This window comes from Natrix helvetica (genome assembly GCF_964273705.1).
Source record: "Natrix helvetica genome assembly, chromosome: 3".
Classification (NCBI taxonomy): Eukaryota; Metazoa; Chordata; class Lepidosauria; order Squamata; family Natricidae; genus Natrix; species Natrix helvetica.
This window is the reverse complement of record NC_138549.1, coordinates 62,972,779-62,992,677: the sequence shown is the minus strand read 5'-3', so window position 1 is coordinate 62,992,677 and position 19,899 is coordinate 62,972,779. Positions and strand designations below refer to the sequence as shown.

Here is a 19,899-nt window from a genome sequence, read left to right as displayed (position 1 = left end):
AATATATTTTTTTATTTTTGTGCTGCCATCTAGTGGCCATTTCTTTCCTCTTCTGCGGTTCAGGTATAACAACCGTTTTTACAAAGGGCCATGCAGCTCCTTTAATCGTCAAGGGGCAGGCAAATAATTAGAAAACTAAGTTACTCCAGTCTTCACCAGTACAGCTGAAAGGGTTCAGTGCACTCTTTTTGGGAGTATCCACAGGGATACAATATATAAGATTGCTGAATGCCAAAAATGAAAAGAAAACCTGATTACTTTGCGAAGGAGATAGTTTATACCTCTAAATTCAAGTATACCACAGAAAAGAAACTCAGTGCTCAGAGCAACATTTTCATGCAGCAAGCTTTTGTGACATTCTTCCTGAGTTCTCTGCTGTTTTGACATTCTCTGTCACAATTTTGCAATATTTTAAACCAAGCATTAAATCTCTTGAATTTCAGATATTTTACTGAAAAAGTATTTATTTTTTAGTGAAGTTGGTTTAAGGTATTCTGAGGCTTCCCAAATTGAATAAATGAATGAATGTGGGGTCCAGTGCAACCCGTTTCAGAAATCTATACCCACATTGGAGGTAAATTCATGCAAACTGAGGGGTTAAAACTGAATATCAACAAAACCTAAATAAAACCTAAGCATTAAATTCCTTTGTCCTCCAACAAAAAGTGCAGTCCTTTTTGTTTATACCTGGCTTAGTTTAAAATACTGTATGTAAGAGTGTGTGCGCATGTGCATGTTTGGACAGCACATTACAAAATTCAGAACATGCAGGCACCCAGAATTTTAATTAATACACATAAGCCACAAGGATTTTCAGAAAAGTCACTGTTTTTTATATCATTGTAACAACAGAGGGCATAAGTACAGTATACTATACATAATTTAGTTAATCAGATTTCTTAATTCCTTCTGAAATTTTAAACTATCAATTTGCAATCCTGTAACTATTCTAGTCCACCAAAATGATGTGGGTAAAATTATAAAATGTATATCATTAGCAAATAGCTATTTGATATAAGAATTTCTTATACCCTACAATCTTTGTCACTAGCTTTTTTCCTAATATTACTTTAAAGTTAAAATAATAATAGGGAAAAGTTTTGCTTAGACACAATAACTCATACAGTATATTTACAATGTGTATGATTTTTGCCAGGAAGTTGAATTTATTACACAGTGCAGCAGGTTTGCTGGTAATGCATGCATTCATATCCATCGTGCTATTTCTTTTTGCATAAACAAGATCCTGCAAGCAGAAGTAAAGCTTAACTCTAAGAATATTTAATTTTAAATTTAGACTGCTACAATCAATTTGGAATGTCTGAACACGGACTTGCAATTTATATATACATGCATGTAATGCGGTATAACCTTTTGGGGAAAGGTATAATAAAATAAAATATTATAAGTATAATATTTTAAAGTATAATAAAAGCATAATATAAGTAGTCCTTGACTTACAATCATTCATTTAGTGACAGTTCAAAGTTACAAAAGCACCGAAAAAAATGACTTATGAAAGTTTTTCATACTTATCACTGTTTATTACATGGCCATAAAATCAAAATTCAGACCCTTGGCATCTGACTCATGGTTATGGCATCCTGGGGCCATGTGATTACCTTTTGTGACTTTCTGACAAGCAAAATCAATGGGGAAGCCTGATCCACTTAACAATCATTTTACTAACTTAACAACTGCAGTAATTTACTTAACAAATGTGGCAAGAATGGTCATAAAATGGGGCAAAATTCAGTGAACAAATATCTCACTTAGCAACAGAAATTTTGGGTCCAAATGTGATCGTAAGATGAGGATTACCTGTATAGTAAGACAAAGGAAGAAAGGTATCAAAAAAAGAAAATAAATCTCAGGTATCCTACTTAGCTTAACTCCTTGGTTTAATTTAAGTCCATTAAACATAGTTTAGTGAGATTACAATATTCTGCAGACAGGAATGTAGCTACCATAAGGTATACAGGTAGTCCTCAACATATTACCAATTGCTCAGCAACTGTTTGGAATTATGATGGACCCCCCAAAAGCTTACAACCCAGTTTTAAAGTTATGACTGCTACAATGCCCACATGGTCATGTGAACAAAATTCCAGCACCTGGCAATGCACTCACCCTTACAACCACAAGGATGTTGCATCACCTCTACCTAAAAAAGATAAAGGTTCCCTTCGCACATATGTGCTGGTTGTTCCCGACTCTAGGGGGCGGTGCTCATCTGTTTCAAAGCGGGAGAACCAGCGCTGTCCAAAGACATCTCCGTGGTCACGTGGCCAGCATGACTAAATGCTGAAAGTGCATGGAACACTGTTACCTTCCCACCAAAAGTGGTTCCTATTTTTTCTACTTGGGTGCAATTTCAGAGCATCAACAATTCATTGCAGCTGCTTCCATAATGATGCCCGCTTTCAGAATAGCACGGGGCAGTTTTGAGATGCCAAAGGATAGAGCAGCCTCATTTCCTTCTCCAATGCTAGGCCTTCCAGGCCTTCACCACCACTGAGGCATCCTAGGCTTCCCTTAAAAACCCACATGGTCTTTTAACAATCACATCAGGAAGAGCTAAGACAGGGATTATTGAGTGAGGCAATAACAGGGACACCTTGCTTAATGACCATCATGATTGGCAATTATGATGGGCAGGTTCCATTATGCCTATAAATCAAGGACTACTTGGATGCAACAACTGATTACCAATTGTCAGTGAAAAGTTGTAAATAGCTTTTATAATTTCAAAGGTTCAAGTCCATGGATTTTTCCTTACACACTTCTGAATTAAAATGGTGGCCTTGAAGTCATGCAATAATTGTATATTTATATACTGTACAATGGTCAACTATGGTGTGAAAATTGGCTGGTTTCTGCCATAACCCTTAGTGAGGAAATGCAGTCCCAACCAGCTACTACATGCATGATCAAGGTGCTTGGGCTGACTCGATGCCAAGTCATCAAAGGTTTCATAGATTCATAGTTCACCACCCAGAAGCTGGTAAGAATCTAATGCAGAAGTGTAATATAGGACCACTGGCAAATACACATGAGCACCCAGACTGTCACATTTCATACCAATTGAAGCTTCAGGTGATCTTTAAAGGCAGCTCTGTGTAGAGTGCGTTGCAATATAGTCAACATCATTGTCATAGTAATATCATGTCATCCCCATATAAATCTCCAATATATACCATCTCTGGCATTTCCTCACTTGAATTTTATCTCAGATAATTTCATTAGTTTTGTTTAATTCCATTAAATCTGCTCAAGTGTATTTGTTAGCCCTTTACAGGGACTTCCGAAATTTTTATTTTCACCAAAATTACTTTATTTTTTTCTGTCTTTTAAATCTTAATAATTCTGTGCATTCTGACTACATTCTTTGAAGCTTTTCTTTTATACACTTCAACAATATTTTTCTCCAATCCTTTTATTTTCTGCAGATATCCTCTTACTTGGGTAGATATGTAACTAAACTATTAGTCTTTGACCAGCGTATGTACATATTTTTATTCCTCACGTGCTCTTACAGAGGCATCATCTTATGATGATGGAGCTAGTTTCTGTTGTTCAGAAAATATTTTTCTATGCCTGCCTGACAGAAAGAGGAAAACATCCGAAGGCATATTGCTTACGCCGATCACATTTGCTGTATCCTGTGGTTATGCAGATAGAAGTTAACTATTTGCTGCAATTTCTGGCTCTTGAAGGCTGCACTGAAGGTGCAGCGAATAGCTTAACAAAATGACGACCGAATTGTGCGCGGGTTTATTCAAGAAGTCCCCTTCTTCTCCGGGAGGAAGCTCCTTATGTTCAACAGGGTTTACGCTCTAGTAGGTATGCAGGGGACGATGCTCTTAAAACGCTGTCGATTGCAAGTCGTTTCAAAATGCGGGAAATGGCAGGCGTTTTTCCCCTGTTCATCCGCCTACCTCGGTTAGGGCATAAAGAACTCAGCTTTCCAGGTCTCATTTCCTCCCGCTTCCCCTTTTGGGGAAGAAGGAAGGAAGGAAGGAAGCGGCAGGAGCGAGCCGGGAGGATGAGTCTAGGGCTGCTCCACCCCTCCAGGAGCAGGAAGGGGAGGCCAACTGACCCAGCGAGCAATTGCATTAGCAGTGACGCCTGTTTAGGCGAGGAAGGCTTTGCTGCTGAAGCAAGCAAAGAGGCACCCAAGATGGCCTCTGCTGCAGGAGCAGCCGTGGCAGCAGCAGCAGCAGCAGAGGGCCAAAGGCTGGGGCAGGAGGCCGCGGTCGGCCGGCTCTTGATGCTGGTGAAGGAGGAGGTAGGCGCGACGGCCATGGCCGTAGTCCGCAGCTGAGAGGAGCTGCTGCCGCCGTCGTGAGGTGAGCTCTCCTCGGGTCGGGAAACAATAGGGCGGAGGCTGCGGCCTCCTCCTTTTTTCTCGAGGAAGGAAGGCGGAAAGAAAGAGAGAGAGAGAGAGAAACGGCGATGTCTGATTTTCTGCGCTTTCTAATGCGCCTGAGAGACGATATCTACTTCTCTATTTTGCATCTCCCCTCCTCCATTTTTTCTTTCCTTTATCTGGGTCTGTAGGCCTCAGGCTTCCGCCGTTCTCGATTTCTGCCGTTCGCCGCTCTGATACCTTCGAAGCCCAGCAGGGCAAACTGTCCGGTGTGGAAAGCCTTGGGAGGGGAATGTCTTGGCGCGTTTCTCTGTATTCTGGGCCGGAGGATGAAAGAAACAGGTTCTTTAGGAGAGTGCTATATTTGTTATATTATTAAATTGATAATCGTGGCCAAGTTTGCTTGGGCGTTCACCTCACGGACCTAAGCGAGAAGTGCTGGTGTCATAAATCAGTTCCTTGACTCTCTCTTCCTATTCCTAGGATATACGTGCTAAGTTGAAGCCTAACTAAATCTTGAACGTAGGATCTCCCTGCATGTGTCAAGTTCCGTGCTTGGAACTAGGAGTAGCCCCTGTTCCAAGAGTCAGAATTTCTTTAGTGTAAAGGGTCGGGATTTATACCTTTACAGCTTTGTCATTTTGTGTACTATAGTTCATTGCTGTGGATGGATTCGTTCCTCCATCAATCCTATTTTCCAGTTTTGTTTAGTTGGTATATACAAGGAAGAATGTAAATTCACCACTGTATATTTTAAAGTTCAAATAAAGATTACTTTTGATCCATTTTCTGTTTTTGCTAAGATCTGAAACTTAGTTTTGTTAATCAGTTTTTTAGTTTACTGAATTCTGTTTTCTTCCACACATATTTTGAAGATGGTCTCAGGTAGATTGAGTTTGTGTAACCAAAAAAAGAAGTGATGCATAAAAGTAAAATTGAATTTTAAATCTCTGGAGAAGTGTTGCTGCTTTGAATTCACCAAATATGTGTATTTGACTGGAAATAAATACAGATGTAAATAGTCTACTGTCTTTATATGTAGCAAAAACATTTTTTAAACGGGAGAGTAGCAGGAAATGACATCTTGAGAATAGTTCATACTATTTTGTACATAATGTACAAAATAAAATCTAAGTTTTCTCTTTTTTCACCATATTTTCTGAGAATGGGTTTAAATAAACATAATTATTTGTTTAAAAATTAATACATTCTTGTATGTTTAATGTTTTTTAAAAATTGAAGTCTCAGCGCTTAAGAGAGCTATATCAATTTCCCTTCCTTGTGAAAACTATAAGTTTAAAAGTATATGTTTACTATAAATCTCTACAGATCTATAAAAAATTTGTTCTTAATTTTTCCCCATTTTTAAAATGTGACTTATTTTTTGACAAAATTTGTATGGCCACCTCATACAAAGTGACTCTTATTTTATAAATAGCTGTCAAATAAATGTAATCTATTAGTATGTCATTGAAGTCATAGAAATAGGTTATAAGGTGCAAACAGACATTAATCATATAATAATGTGGAAAAAGAAATATCATTTCTGATTACATTACAATTTAATTTAATTATGAATCACCTTAAGGCGTTTTCTGTGGGACCTTTAAATGTAGAAAAGTTTTATGACTACATCTGATATAATTCCTGAATATTTATTTATATTCTGCCTTTATTATTTTTACAAATAACTCAAGGCAGCGAACATATTCAACACACCTTCCTCCTCCAGTTTTCCCCACAACAATAACCTTTTGAGGTGAGTTGGGCTGAGAGAGAGTGAATGGCCCAAAGTCACCCAGCTGGGTTTCATGAGTAAGGCGGGACATGAACTCACCAACTCCCAACTTTCTAGCTAGGTGCCTTAATCATTAATTATTATTTACGTAATCTAAAACTTTTAAATGCTATAAGATCCTTTCTAACATCTTAGCTTGGAGATATGCTAACTGTAATTGTATGTACGTTTTACAAATAAATATACTAGAATTTTAATTTTAAAGGCAGAATAACATTGATGGAAAGAAGTATCTCCTATATCAGTAAAATGTACACCAGGTACTACAAAGAATGGCCTAAAAAAAAGGAAGTGCTGACATACACGTTCTTGAGTCCTGATCCAAAACACTGCTCAAAGCACTTTTCAACATTTTAGCTTCCAATTATAAAGAAAACAATACAAATCTATTGTATGATAGTGTATCATCTTATACAGATCTGTATATAACTTTATTCTGCCATTGTACAGTACAATTAACTACTAACCTGACCTTAGGTAGCTATATTATAACTACCTAAGGTCAGGTTAGTAGTTAATTGTACTGTCCCTCATATTATGATATTTTAGTTTAAGGAAAATAGGTTTTATAGAAGTCAATAAATCAAACAGTGGTTGGAATAATTTGATACATACACACACATTAAAAATTAGGAGACCATGTGTTCTAGTCCCACCTTAGCCACCAAGGCTGCTGAGTGAACTTGAGCCAATTATCTCTGTCAGCCCTAAAAGACAACAATGGCATACCACTTCTGAAATCATGTCAAGAAAACTAGGAATATTCCAGGCAGTTGCCAGGAATCAACAATCATCTGAAAACACACAATCATTTTAAAATGAATTAAAGAGAGGTAGGGGCCATCAACAAGATAACCACCTTGACCCACATTTTATTATAGAAATATTCAGTTGAAACTAGAAATTTCCTGAATTTTTTGACTCTGTTTCTGCATAAACTTTAACTTTTCATTCTGTTTTAAGACATTATAGAGGTAGTAATTTTAAGAATTTCTATGTTATCTGTAGTTATATAGTATTTTCTAATTTAAGTGTATTGTAAGAGCTAGCAAAATCAGAACCAAACTTTGTCAGGATTTTTTTTTCATTCAATACAACATTTTAAGCTTTTCAGCCTTCTTGCATTTAGCTTTGCTTCTCATTGTCTTTTCAGTCTCCCTCTCTAAATTTCCTATCCAATAACATGTGATATTACTGAGTTTATAATTATCATAATGATTAGCTTACTTCCATTTAGCAATTTCTTTAGGTTCATGCATTGATCTTTTGAACTTCCTCTGAGCTTCTCAATTTCCTAGTAAAACATTCTATAAAGAAAAAAAACATTTTACCACCAAGAACAAAACACAAGATGGCTGAATAGGCAATTTACAGTGAGGAAAATTTGTCTTCATCAATTCTTTCCCTATCGGTTGCTTGTTTAAATTACCTTATTTTTACTCATCTTTCTAACTTAAAACCTGTTATATGATTTGGCTGAGAGATCTGCATCTGATATAAGTAGCCTCAGCTTGGTAGACTATATGCTTATATTATATAGGCAGGAAATATTTGAGAACTGAGCATAAGATTTCTTTGGCCATGATACAAATTTTTAAACAATGACTCTTTACTTAATTACCACATAAAAGTGTCATAGGGGCTATCTTGAATACCCATCTATTAAGTTAGACATTGGGGGGAAATAGTCATTGATCCACATGTTTTTTATTATTATTATTAATGTTTATCTCTCACGACTACTTATATTTTACAACTAGATGGTCAATATTCTAATTGTATAACTTTGCTTCTATATGTACATAAAATGTTAATCTACCTGATGGAGAACATGGCTTAACTTCAGGTTCTCTAAAAGGATATTTAACAATATGATTCTTAAGTTTTATGCACAATGTTAGTGTAACTAATGTAGCTTGACATGATCACAAGTATTAAAATACCTAATAATTAACAATGTTATATTTTTCTTTAAAAAATATTGGTCCATTTCCTATGAAGCTCTGTTGTTATGGTGGTTACATCCATGCAAAAACGAAATTGTTTAGGTTATTCTGGTTTGTTCTTAATAAATATTCTGAGCCTATGGCTCTTTCTCTGTAAGTGGCTTTAACTTATTTGAATATAACCGTACTCCCATAATTTCATACAGGCCTCTGATTCCTTTCTCCCCAATTTGCCAGGCCTTTTAAGTTACTAGCCAATATTCTGGCTTAATTGGGAGCATTTGTCAGTATGCTGCATGTACCTTCCAATTCAGTGATGGTTAACCTGTTTTGGCACTGAATGCCGAAACTGGAGCCTGCATGCACCAGAACCTGGAAGAGAGCAACTGGCTGATACACATGCATGCAACGGCCAGCTGCTCACTTCTGGGTTCTGGTGCGTGCATGCTGGAACCCTGAAGACCAGCTGGCCGGCGTGCATGTACGCACCAGAAGTTGGAAGAGAGCATCTGGCTGGTGTATATTTGCCCCAGGCCAGTTGTTCAGCACGCATGTGCACAACGGAAGGTTGAAGAGCTGCTGGTGACAGCGCACATGCCCACAGAGAGGGCTCAGGGTGCCACCCCTGGGACATGTGCGATAGGTTTGCCATCACGGTCCTAATTGATAGATATGGGCAACTATTTCTTTGCTTACAAAATTGTATCTAGGATTAGGTTTCCTAGTTTAATGTAGGACGGCATTACCTGATTCTGATAAAACTGGGGTTTGATTGCTCTTTTTGCAAATTGGCCAAGATGTGCCAAACCTCCCATTACATTTCTTATCTTTATCAAGGAAACTATGTTATATGGGTATGACTATGGCTAATAAGATTGTCTACTTCACTAAAAATAAGCATTACGTACATTAAAAAACATTATTTCAGATAACACGATATAATAATAATGGGAAACTGGTTTGTATCTATTGGCTGCTCTGGTTATTGCCTTGGCCCATGAAAGATCATTACTTGAAATGTGGGAGGAGAAAATTGTAAAGACTTGAATTAACAAATAAAATTCAAGAAAAAAAATAGACATACTGTTTAGAGTTACTATGAATGAAAGGGCAAATGAAAAAAAAACAGCAATGAGTTTTGTGAAAATTGTGCTTTGTTTCACAGAAGTAACAAATATTCTGTTAGGTGAATTATATCAGATGAGAAAAGTAATTGGGCTGATTGACCCAACATGAATGGGAATAATGACTGGTAAGTATCTGCTTAGAAAAATATCTATTACTTTCAAATAGTTTCAATATAAATCTGTTATCATGGAAAAGGAATTAATCAAAGAGCATCATTGGTCTGCTTGTGATGAAAATTGGAAAAAAATAATAAAGATACAAGAGAAATGAGTGAATATAGGATAGACCCATTTTTGATTGTTGCAACAGTTACAATGAAAAATACCCATGTGGACTTAAATAGAAAAATCTGACAGAAATGAGGTTATAAAAACAAAGAAATAAAGCTCCTGTATGAAAGATTGTACATCTGTTTAAGATAAGAGTCATGTCAGACATAATGAGATATTAATATAAAGAAAGAAAATGGAATCAAAAAGCAATAAGAGCTTAAAGGGAAAGAAAAAATGCTGAATGATTTTAATGGAAATGGAATACAGGTAGTCCTCCACTTAAAACAGTTCATTTAGTGACTGTTCGAAGTTACAATGTCACTGAAAAAAGTTATTTATGACAATTTTTCACACTTATGACCATTGCAGCATCCTCATGGTCACATAATCAAAATTGAGAAGCTTGGCAACTGACTCATATTTATGACAGTTTCAGTGTCTCAGGGTCATGTGATCCCTTTTGCGACCGTCTGACAAGCAAAGTCAATGGAGAAGCCAGATTCACTTAACAACTGTGTTGCTTACTTAACTGCAGTGATTCGCTTAATAACTCTGGCAAGAAAGGTAATGAAATGTGGCAAAATTCATTTTAAAATGTTTCGCTTAGCAACAGAAATGTTGGGCTCAATTGTGTTTGTAAATTGAGGAGGATTACCTGTATTTGGAAGTGAAAATGTCTAAACAAAAGCTTCCAATAAACTTATTTGCGTTATTGGGACATGCAATTATGGGATTATACTGATGTATTGAAAAATGAACTTGAAACAAATACTAAAATGTAGTGTCCAAGAAAAAAAGTCATAAAAAATCATAAAAGCTCTGGGAATGTTGAAAAAAATAGGTCAGGGGTGGCGAACAAGTTCGACAAAAAGAGCCAAAATTTTAAACTGTGAGAGCCAGAGAGCCACACCACGCAGTGACCTGCCAAAACAGACAAACACTCACACAAAAGCATATAATTTTAACAATAATATATTAAACACATAATATAACATGCTCAGTCAGGTGTTTTTTGTTATAAATTTTTATAAACCCATTAGAGCTGCTGTATAACTTTTAAATCCATAAATAAGTGGAATCTCTGTCCACCTAACAACCTACAAGATTACTTGATGACCACAACCAGGAATGCCACACTTGCAGTCATTAAACAAAGCAGTCACATATCTCGCTTAATGACTGCTTTGCTCAGTGACGAGATTGTGATTGTAAATCGAGTACAACCTATACATGGGTAAAGCCTGGTCCTAATATTATCTTCCTTTAACCTAATATATGTATTATAATATATATATGAGTTTGGATTATCTTTGATATCTATTACAATTACAGGCTGTGAAAAAAACACTCGTAGAATTTTGGGAAATATACTAACCATGGAAATTCAATTAAATGTTTTCTCCTATTTAAAACTCTGCTGCTCCTGAACCCAGAGCTTCAATATGCAACCATTATTATTAATTTGAGCAATCATTAGAACCTCACCGGAATCCTGCAGCAACTGTGCTAGACTTTGAAGCATTATTTTTTTGGGCGCAGCAGAGGGCGCTGTTGAGCTACACCCGGAAGTACTGGTGGAGAGCTGGTGGAGTGCAGGCAAGCGTTGTCGCGTCGACCGTACTTCCGGGTTTAGCGCGCGATCCGAGCCACAGTAAACTAATGGTAAGAGGCAAAGAGCCTCATTTATTTTGGCGGCTCGCGAGCCGCGTGTTCGCCACCCCTGAAATAGGTGATATGTATATAAGGATATCATTGATTTAAGTCTCCTTGGATAGCCATTTGGCAGAGTTCTGATTCTTAATCTTTTCAGTGAACAAAACTTGCAATTTTATGCAGTTTATGGGGCATAGATCAAGTCACCTTTTTAGCAAATATTTGAGAAATCTGTGAAAAAGTTTATTGCATATTTATTGATGTAGAGAAATTATATGATAATGTGAATAGGACTTGAGTTAGTAAATATGGAGGTAAGGGTAGTTCCAAAGATGGTACTAGGAATGGTATATGATGAAAATAAATCATATGTAACAAATGTAGTGGTTTGTTATAGAGCACAGAGTTCTGTATTGAGAAGAATTGGTAACATTTCAGGGAACTAAAGTTGAAAAGGGTACAAGGAAATAGGAGTTTTCTAAATCTACCTTTATTTGTGTCACTAGTTTATTATAATAATTGTCCTTAATTGTAGAACATTTTGCCAACACCCAGATCCCCACGTTTTTCACTTTCTTAGTTATTTGCATTCTAGTTGCTAATTCCAGTTCCTCTTCTTGCTTTTTTTTGTCATATTCTTGGTTATCATTTTTGTTTTGTCTTTATTGATTTTTAATCCTGCCACTTCGTCATATTCTTCTAATTTTTTAATTAATTTCAGACTGGACTCTAATGGATCCTCTAGAACAAATACTAAGTCATTGGCATAGGCTTGGGCCTTATATTCTTTGTTTTTGAATCCCAAACCTTTTATTCCCTGGTCCTTCCTAATTTCATTTAATAAAATTTCCAGGGTTAATATAAACAGCAAAGGAGAGAGGGGGCATCCCTGTTTGACTCCCTTTTTTATTTCGATCTTCTCTGTTCTCCGTTCATCAGAACTTTGGCTGTCTGACTGTTATAGTTTTTCTATCATTTTTGTAAATTTTCCTCCAAATTTCATCCTGTCTAATAGTGTTATTATAAATTTCCAAATTACATTGTCGAATGCTTTTTGTGCATCAAGGAAAACCAGTACCATTTGTTTTTATGAATGTGCCTTGTAATATTCTATTATGTCTAGGATGACTCTCATATTATTTTTAATGTGTCTGTGAGGTAAAAATCCGTTTTGGTCCGGGTGTTTTCGTTCATTTAAAACCTGTTTAATTCTTCCTGCCATAATTGCTGCAAATATTTTATAATCGGAATTTAGTAATGAAATTGGTCTGTAGTTTTTGATTTCTTGTAGATTGGTTTCTTCTTTCAGGATTAGTGATATTATTGCTTCTGTCCATGATTCAGGCATCTTGGCTTTTCCTAAAATTTCGTTAAACATTTCCACTCCTAGTTCTCCAATATTATTTTATTATATTTGTATAGTTCCACTGGTATTCCGTCTGGTCCTGGGGTTTTATTATTTTTCTGGTTTTTCAAGACTAATTCCACTTCGGCTAATGTTATTGGCCTGCTTATCGCCTCCCTTTGTTCTTTTGAAATTGGTGTCATCTTTTCTGTGTTTAAATAACATTTTATCTTGATTTCCTCTATACTATCTTGAGCGTATAGTTTTGCAAAGTATTTATGAATAATATGCTTCTTTTCTTCCACTTTGTATTAAATTCTTCCCTCATCATGTTTTAACTGGTATATCATCCTTTTTTCTCTTTCATTCTTCAATCTGTATGCCAGCCATCGTCCAGGTTTGTTGGCTTGTTCAAAGTAATTTTGTCTGGCCGCTTTAATTTTCTGTGCTAATTCCTTTTGAGTTATTAAATTAATCTTATGTTTTATCATCTCTCTTTTTTTCTTTTTTAATTTTATTCTTTGGGTCTTTCTGTAGTTCAGCTTCGGCTTCCGTAAGTTCTTTTTGCATACATTCTTGTTGCTCTTTTTGTTTTCTAGTTTTTCTCGCAATGTAGGCAATCGTGAGGCCTCTTGTGTATGCTTTCATAGTGTCCTATAGATTTTGAATTGAGGTGTCTTCTTTTTTATTTATTCTAAGAAATGGTTTTAATTCTTTCCCCAGCATTTGAGGATATTCTATTTCATTTACAATATTTGAGTTCATCATCCATCTTTTTCTTCTTTTTTGGCCTTTCCATTTTAATTTTATTAGATTATGATCTGCCCACTCATTTGCTTCTATTTCAATTTCTTCTAATTGATTACATAGACCAGATGAAATCCAGGCCATGTAAATTCTTAATAGGGTCTGGTGGGAGTTCGAATAAAAGGTATATTGCTTTCTTGTTTTGTGCCATCTCAAAATAGGATTTGGGTAACATATTTTTTTTGTTTTATTTTTCTTTTTGCTTTCATAGTCCATTTTCTAATCCACTATTGTATTATAATCCCCAATTAAGCAAGTATTTTCATATTCTAATTCGTTTATTTTGTTGTTTATTTTGTTGTTTATTTTGTCCTATAGAATTCCTCTTGTTTCTGATTTGGTGCATATATGACTATTAATAATATTGGTTTTTCTCTTGTCTCTAATTCAGTCATTAGCATCCTCCCTTCTTCATCAGAGTAGACTGCTTTGGAGTTTATTTTTTCCTTTATATAGGCTGCTATCCCTCTTTTTTTTTTTATCTGCCAGTGCTGTATATAATTTCCCTAATTTTTTGTTTTCCAATAAATTCCTATGTTCCCTTTTAATATGCACTTCCTGTATACAGGTTATATCTGCCTTCAGTTTCTTAAGTTTATTAAACATCTGCGCTCTTTTTTTTGGTGCGTTCAGTCCATTCAAGTTTATCGAGATAATTGTTATTTCCTGGTCCATCTTTAGATGGGGTGTTTTTTTGTTGCTTCTGATTTGTACCTGATTATCTCCAGTTTTTTTCAATTCAGCTAGCCCAGTGGACGTGCTTCGAGTTTCTCTTCAATTCTAGATAGATTGCTTGGACACTCAATTATATTACTGAAAGGAAAAGATTGTGTTATTTACTTTGGAGCAGGCTTGGTGAGGGGAATTTACTTTAAATCCCAATTTGGCTTCTCTCTCACCCCTTGATCCTCCGGTGTCCCAATCTTGCACGGGCCCCACAGGGTCACAGACAGCTGTTGGGGAAGTGCGTGGGTCGGACTCCCGACGCCAGCGCCACCGCAGCAGCCCTGCTGCGGGAGGAAATCCCCGCTGAGAGCTCCGTTGTCGTCATCCATGCTTTTTACAAGCCGGCGTTCGGCGCGGTCCCTCAGGGCTCTCCTAAGCATTAGCGCAATTTTAAAATGTCTGGAGAGGCGGGAGGGAGTTCCGACCTCCATTTGGAGCCGCCTGTTTCGTTTTTCGATTTCGATTCAACCGCATGCCACAGCTGCTGAAGCCTGACTCATAGCAGGAGCCGCATGGAGACCTCATTGACCGGTCAGACCGGCGATCTGGGCCCCTAGCCTTTCGGACTGAAGCGGCAAGTGCTTGTGGTCGCCTGGATCGCAACCCTTACCTTCCTGCAGGCGCTGGGAGCTGGATTTGCTCGCGCCATAACCCTGCCTGGCTGAATCTCTTCCTGCAACCTTCTGTGTCTCTTCCTGAGCATTTTGGCTTGCGGTGGGCTACTGTGAGGTGGTGAGTGGAGGTGGTTCCCTACCTGTCTCGTTTAAGGCCCTTTGTTAACGCCATGGCAGATCAGACCCCAGAAAACACTGAACCAATGGGGGTTTCCTCCAGAGCCTTCGCTAGGCAGGCTGGCAAGGCTGCTAGGGAGGCCATCAGAGGCAACAAACCTTATTCCAAACCCGGGCCTAAGCAGGGATCGGGGCAGGATGAGGACGCCATACGCCGCCAGAAGGCCCTAGAAAAACAATTTTCCAAGGCCCAGCAATAGGCCCAAGCCTCCCAGTTGGTGGACTCTCTGGAATCCTCCGGGGAGGTTGCCCTTGCCCAGGCTCAACCTATCTCCGATAGCGAGGGGGAAGGCCAGGAATTCTCACCCACGGCTTTTTTGGCCATGGCAGTTTCACCAGGCCCCTTGATGGCGGATCAGGCTGACCTCTTCGCCTGTCCTTTGGACCTGGAGGAGGGACCAGCCCCCTTGGGACCCTTGGCACCACAACTTCCACCCCCCAGGCTTCGCCCAGTCGAGGACCAGGTGCCCAGCCTTTCAGCAGAAATGGAAGATGTCATCAACAGGGCTATTTCCCAGGGCATTGAAGTGGGCATGCAACAGAGAGGCAAACGCACTCGCAAGACCCGCCATCTGGAGCCCCAGGCAGCTCCCAGTATTGCATCCTTCTCCCAGCCTCCTCAGTCCCCCCATTCCTCCCTAGCCTCGGAGGATTTGGCCTGGGAGGAGGAAGAAGGCTTATTACCTAGGCAGGAACCTGAGTTCTCGGGGGATGAAGGTGGTTTTTCCGAAAAGCCTACCTTTTCGAGCCTATTTAAATTGACCAACTTCAAAACCATCCTGGATAAAGCTAAGGCAGCGACCCGCATGGGGTCTACCCCCTCAGCTCCGACGGCCCAAGACCCAGATGATTTATCTGGGGACCTTTTTGAAGAACCTGTGTCGGCCCAGGAGATAGTCCCAGTTCCCAAACTATTCCTCAACATGGTTCAAAGGCAATGGGCGTAGCCTGCTACCATGGTACCAGCAACAATGATAAGAAGCTTTATACAGTAGATGCCAGGCTGGAGGATTTGCTTAAGCTACCTCCAATTAATCCTCCCGTGGCGGCACTCACCTCTATGTCTGTTCTTCCCCCTGACTTATTAGAGGGGCTCAAGACTGAGGACAAGAGGACCGAGACTGCTTGCCACAAAACTCACCAGGAGGCAGCATGGGCGATTAAGTCGTCTGCCTCAGCCTCCTTTCTTTCCAGGGCAGCCCTGCTTTGGTTGAGGCAGTTGCTGCGAAAAATTCCAGCCAAGGACACCAAGTTGAGGCAGGATATCAACAAGATCATGGCAGTCACGGAGTACACTGCCGATGCCAACCTGAGCATTGCCAAGTTTGCCTCCCGAGCCCTAGCGTCTAATGTCACCACCAGACGCCTCTTGTGGCTGAGACACTGGAACGTGGATATGCGTTCCAAGTGGAAGCTTGTCACAGCCCCCTTTAAAGGGGACAAGCTCTTTGGGGAGGTCCTGGATCCTGTCCTAGTAGAAAACAAGGACAAGAAGAAGGTGATGCCATCGGTCACTAAGAGGTCCGATCGGAAGGGTTCCAACTCCTACAGGAGGCAACCCTTTCGGAACACTGAGCCTTCCACTAGCTCCGCCCCATTTCTTTGGGTGTATCCCCAGCAAACCGATCGGTCCCAGGACCGTCAGTCCTTTCGCGACAGAGATCGCCAGCAACACTACTCCAAATGCTCCTTTCGGGGGGGGGTCTGGTTCACGCCCCTTCAGGAGATACAAATGACCATCAACGATCAGCTCCCATAGGAGAGCGTCTCCAGTTATTTCACGCCAAGTGGGAGCAGATCACGTCGGACCAGTGGGGCCTACAAACGATCCGCATGGGCCTCACCTTGGAGTTCTTCTCCCTCCCCCCGCCACTTCATCAGGTGCCCCGTCCCTTCATGCCCAGTCAAACGGTCTCTCATGGAACAGGAGATCAGGCATCAGGGATATCAGGTCCATAGAGGCTGTTCCGGGTCAGAAGGGGACAGGATTTTACTCAATCCTGTTCCTGGTTCCCAAAAATTCCGGGGGCGGAGGGGAATATTGGACCTAAAAAGATTAAACTATCATGTAACCTATCGGAAGTTCAAAATGCAATCCCTCCAGTCCATCCTGGGATACATCAGGCCGGGGCATATATTGACATCCATAGACCTCAAAGAGGCCTACCTCCAGGTGCCCATCCGCACAACCCAGCGCCGATATCTGAGATTCACTTACGCAGGCCGCCACTACCAGTATCGAGCCTTGCCATTTGGCCTATCATCGGCCCCCAGAACATTTACGAAGATCCTTGTGGCGGTGGCGGCCTTCCTCAGATGCCATCCAATAAGACTGCCCTGCTACCTGGACGATGTCCTCATCCAGATGTCGTCCCACCAACAGGCAACCAGAGACCTGGAGTACACCATCCAGGTGCTTCAAGATCATGGGTTCTCCATAAACCTGGAGAAAAGTCATCATCTTCTGACAACCAGACTACAACATCTAGGGGCCATCATCAACACCGTCTCCTGCCGGGTCTTCCTATCTCCGGAGGAAAGACTCTGAATGCTGCTGCTTCCTGCCCTAGTGACACTTAGCTTGGGCATGTCCCTTACTTGGACTCTCCAGAGCAGCGCCCTGGAAAATGACCATTGTCTTACCTGAAGGGTCGTTTTCAGGGTGCTGCAAAGGAGAGTCCACCCCACCCTGGGGTCTGGCTCCGCTGGTGACAGTTCGAACGTTTACAGTTCCCGTTGGTTTGGTTTCTTATTGACTTGTTTACATTGTTGTACTTCTCAGCGCGCAATAGTTCCACGTCTTCATTGAAAAAATCTGAAGATAATCAGCACCAGAGGCATGGTTTAAAGTTTCAATTCAGTTCTGGGCAGATTGGCTGTATTTAACCCTTGCTTGCTTGGACTCTCCTTTGCAGTGCCCTGAAAATGACCCTTCAGGTAAGACAATGGTCATTTTTTTATTAGGAATAATGACTGCGAAATATAAAAAAGAAATTCAGTATTTAATACTACATATAATTAAGGTGAGGATTGCCTTTGCCCAGAAATGGAAAAACAAATTAATTCCAAGCGAAGATGAAATAATTAAAAAGGTTATGGACTGTGCTGAAATGGACAAATTAAAAAAAGCAATCCAGGGAAAAGAAGAAACAGAATACTACCAGATGTGGGATAAATGGTATAGGTCAGTGATGGCGAACCTTTTTTGGCTTGCGTGCCACAAATGGGGGGAGCGCAGGGGGGTCGAGGGCAGGCGTGCCGCACCCATAATGCGTGGACCCCCCCCACAACGCCCCCCCCCCCATTTTTACATTTTTTTTGCCCTCCCCAGGCTCCAGGGGATTTATAGGAGCCTGGGGAGGGCGAAAAGAGCCTCCCCGCCCCCCCGGAGGCTTCAGGGACCGTCCCTGAAGCCTTCGGAACGCTTAAAACCACCCTCCGAGCAAACCGGAAGTGACTTCCGGGTTGCTCGGAGGGTCGTTTTAAGCGTTCCGAAGGCTTCAGGGACCGTCCAAGGCTTCTCTGGTGCCTTCGGAGCGCTTAAAACCACCCTCCGAGCAACCTGGAAGTCACTTCCGGTTTGCTCGGAGGGTGGTTTTAAGCGCTCCGAAGGCTTCAGCGACCGTCCGAGGCTTCCCTGATGCCTTCGGAGCACTTAAAACCACCCTCCGAGCAACCCGGAAGTCACTTCCGGTTTGCTCGGAGGGTGGTTTTAAGCGTTCCGAAGTCTTCAGGGACGGTCCCTGAAGCCTCCGGGGGGGCGGGGAGGCTCTTTTTGCTCTCCCCAGGCTCCTATAAAGCCTCTGGAGCCTGGGGAAGGTGAAAAATAGCTTTTAAAAAGGTGAACTCAGCTGGCCAGCGCGGACATGCGCGCTGGCCAGCTGACAGGGCGGCGCCTCGCGTGCCCTGACAAATGGCTCCGCGTGCCACTTGTGGCATGTGTTCCATAGGTTCGCCATCACGGGTATAGGTGGATGGAGGAAAGAAACAAGGATCCATGAAGGAAGACAACAAAGCCCAAAAATAGTAGTTAAGGAGAATTAACACACATGTATCCAAGTGGTTTAAATTTACTAGAGGTAATCAGCCAATATAGCAGACAGATGAGTAAGATAAGAGGGTTAAGAATGGTGAAATGCAAATGAAATATAATAGAAGGGGAAACAATATAAGGTGAGCGATATCGATTGGCAATTGCTATTAGAAAGAACAGGAAGCTCCTGTTCGTATTGTATTGTGTAAATGTGTACGTCTAAGTTTTGTGTGTGTGTATTTTACATGTTTGTAAACAATTTTTTTTTAAAAAAAGTTGGTATGTTAAAAGAAACATGGAAATTTGAGTTGGTGTGGTAAATATGTTAAGGGGAAAAAAGTAAATTGCATGCTGTGAGAAAGGGTCATTGAAGATGGATATTATATTAAGGCAATGTCAACTCTTTAATAACTCCATAGATTTTTTTCCAAGGTGATCTGTTCTGAATCTGATCCTTCAGATAGTTCAATAATGCACCTATTGCCACTGTAATTGAGTCCACATACCTTGCTGCTGATTGTCCTTCCTTTCTTTCCTTCCATATTTCTCAGCATTGTAAAATTCTCCAGAGCATTAGGTCTTCCCATAATGTACCTGAAGTATAATAATTTGAACTTGCTTATTTGTGTGATTTGATTTGAGTAATTTGTTTGATTACCATTGCAGTTGTTGTATTTGCTATCTATGGTATTCATGGAGTATTTTCCGCCTCAAAGATCAAAGGCATCAATACTATTTTTGCTTCCATAAAGTTTCATCAGATAAACATTTTGTGATCTTTTTTGATATACAAACTTTCTGATATCTGAATACTCTTTCCAAAGACATGATGGCTACTCTACCGAGAGTGATAGTCTATGGTGTATTTCTTGATTGCAGGATTCTTTCCTCCTGATAATTGATTCCAAACCACTATCTACCATTTTAGTATTTTCATTATCAGTGCTAAAGCTGGCCGTTGTACCTGTTGTCATTGGTTTGGTCTTCTTCAGTTTAAAATTTTAATCCCATTATTTCACTGTCTTCTGACT

The 19,899-nt window shown here is 40.0% G+C and overlaps 1 protein-coding gene across 2 annotated transcripts in view; it reads left to right on the top strand.

Moving 5' to 3' along the window:
* The first annotated feature begins 3,992 nt into the window (after positions 1-3,992).
* The window catches only part of RC3H1 (ring finger and CCCH-type domains 1), a 76,999-nt gene continuing 61,092 nt past the window's right edge, over positions 3,993-19,899 (top strand). The window contains exon 1 of one of the 2 annotated variants that reach the window (XM_081948448.1): positions 3,993-4,288. The gene's annotated coding sequence lies outside the window, so the exon portion shown is untranslated. Of the gene's footprint in view, positions 4,350-19,899 lie in introns of both variants that reach the window. The other variant, XM_081948447.1, reaches the window with a different exon arrangement.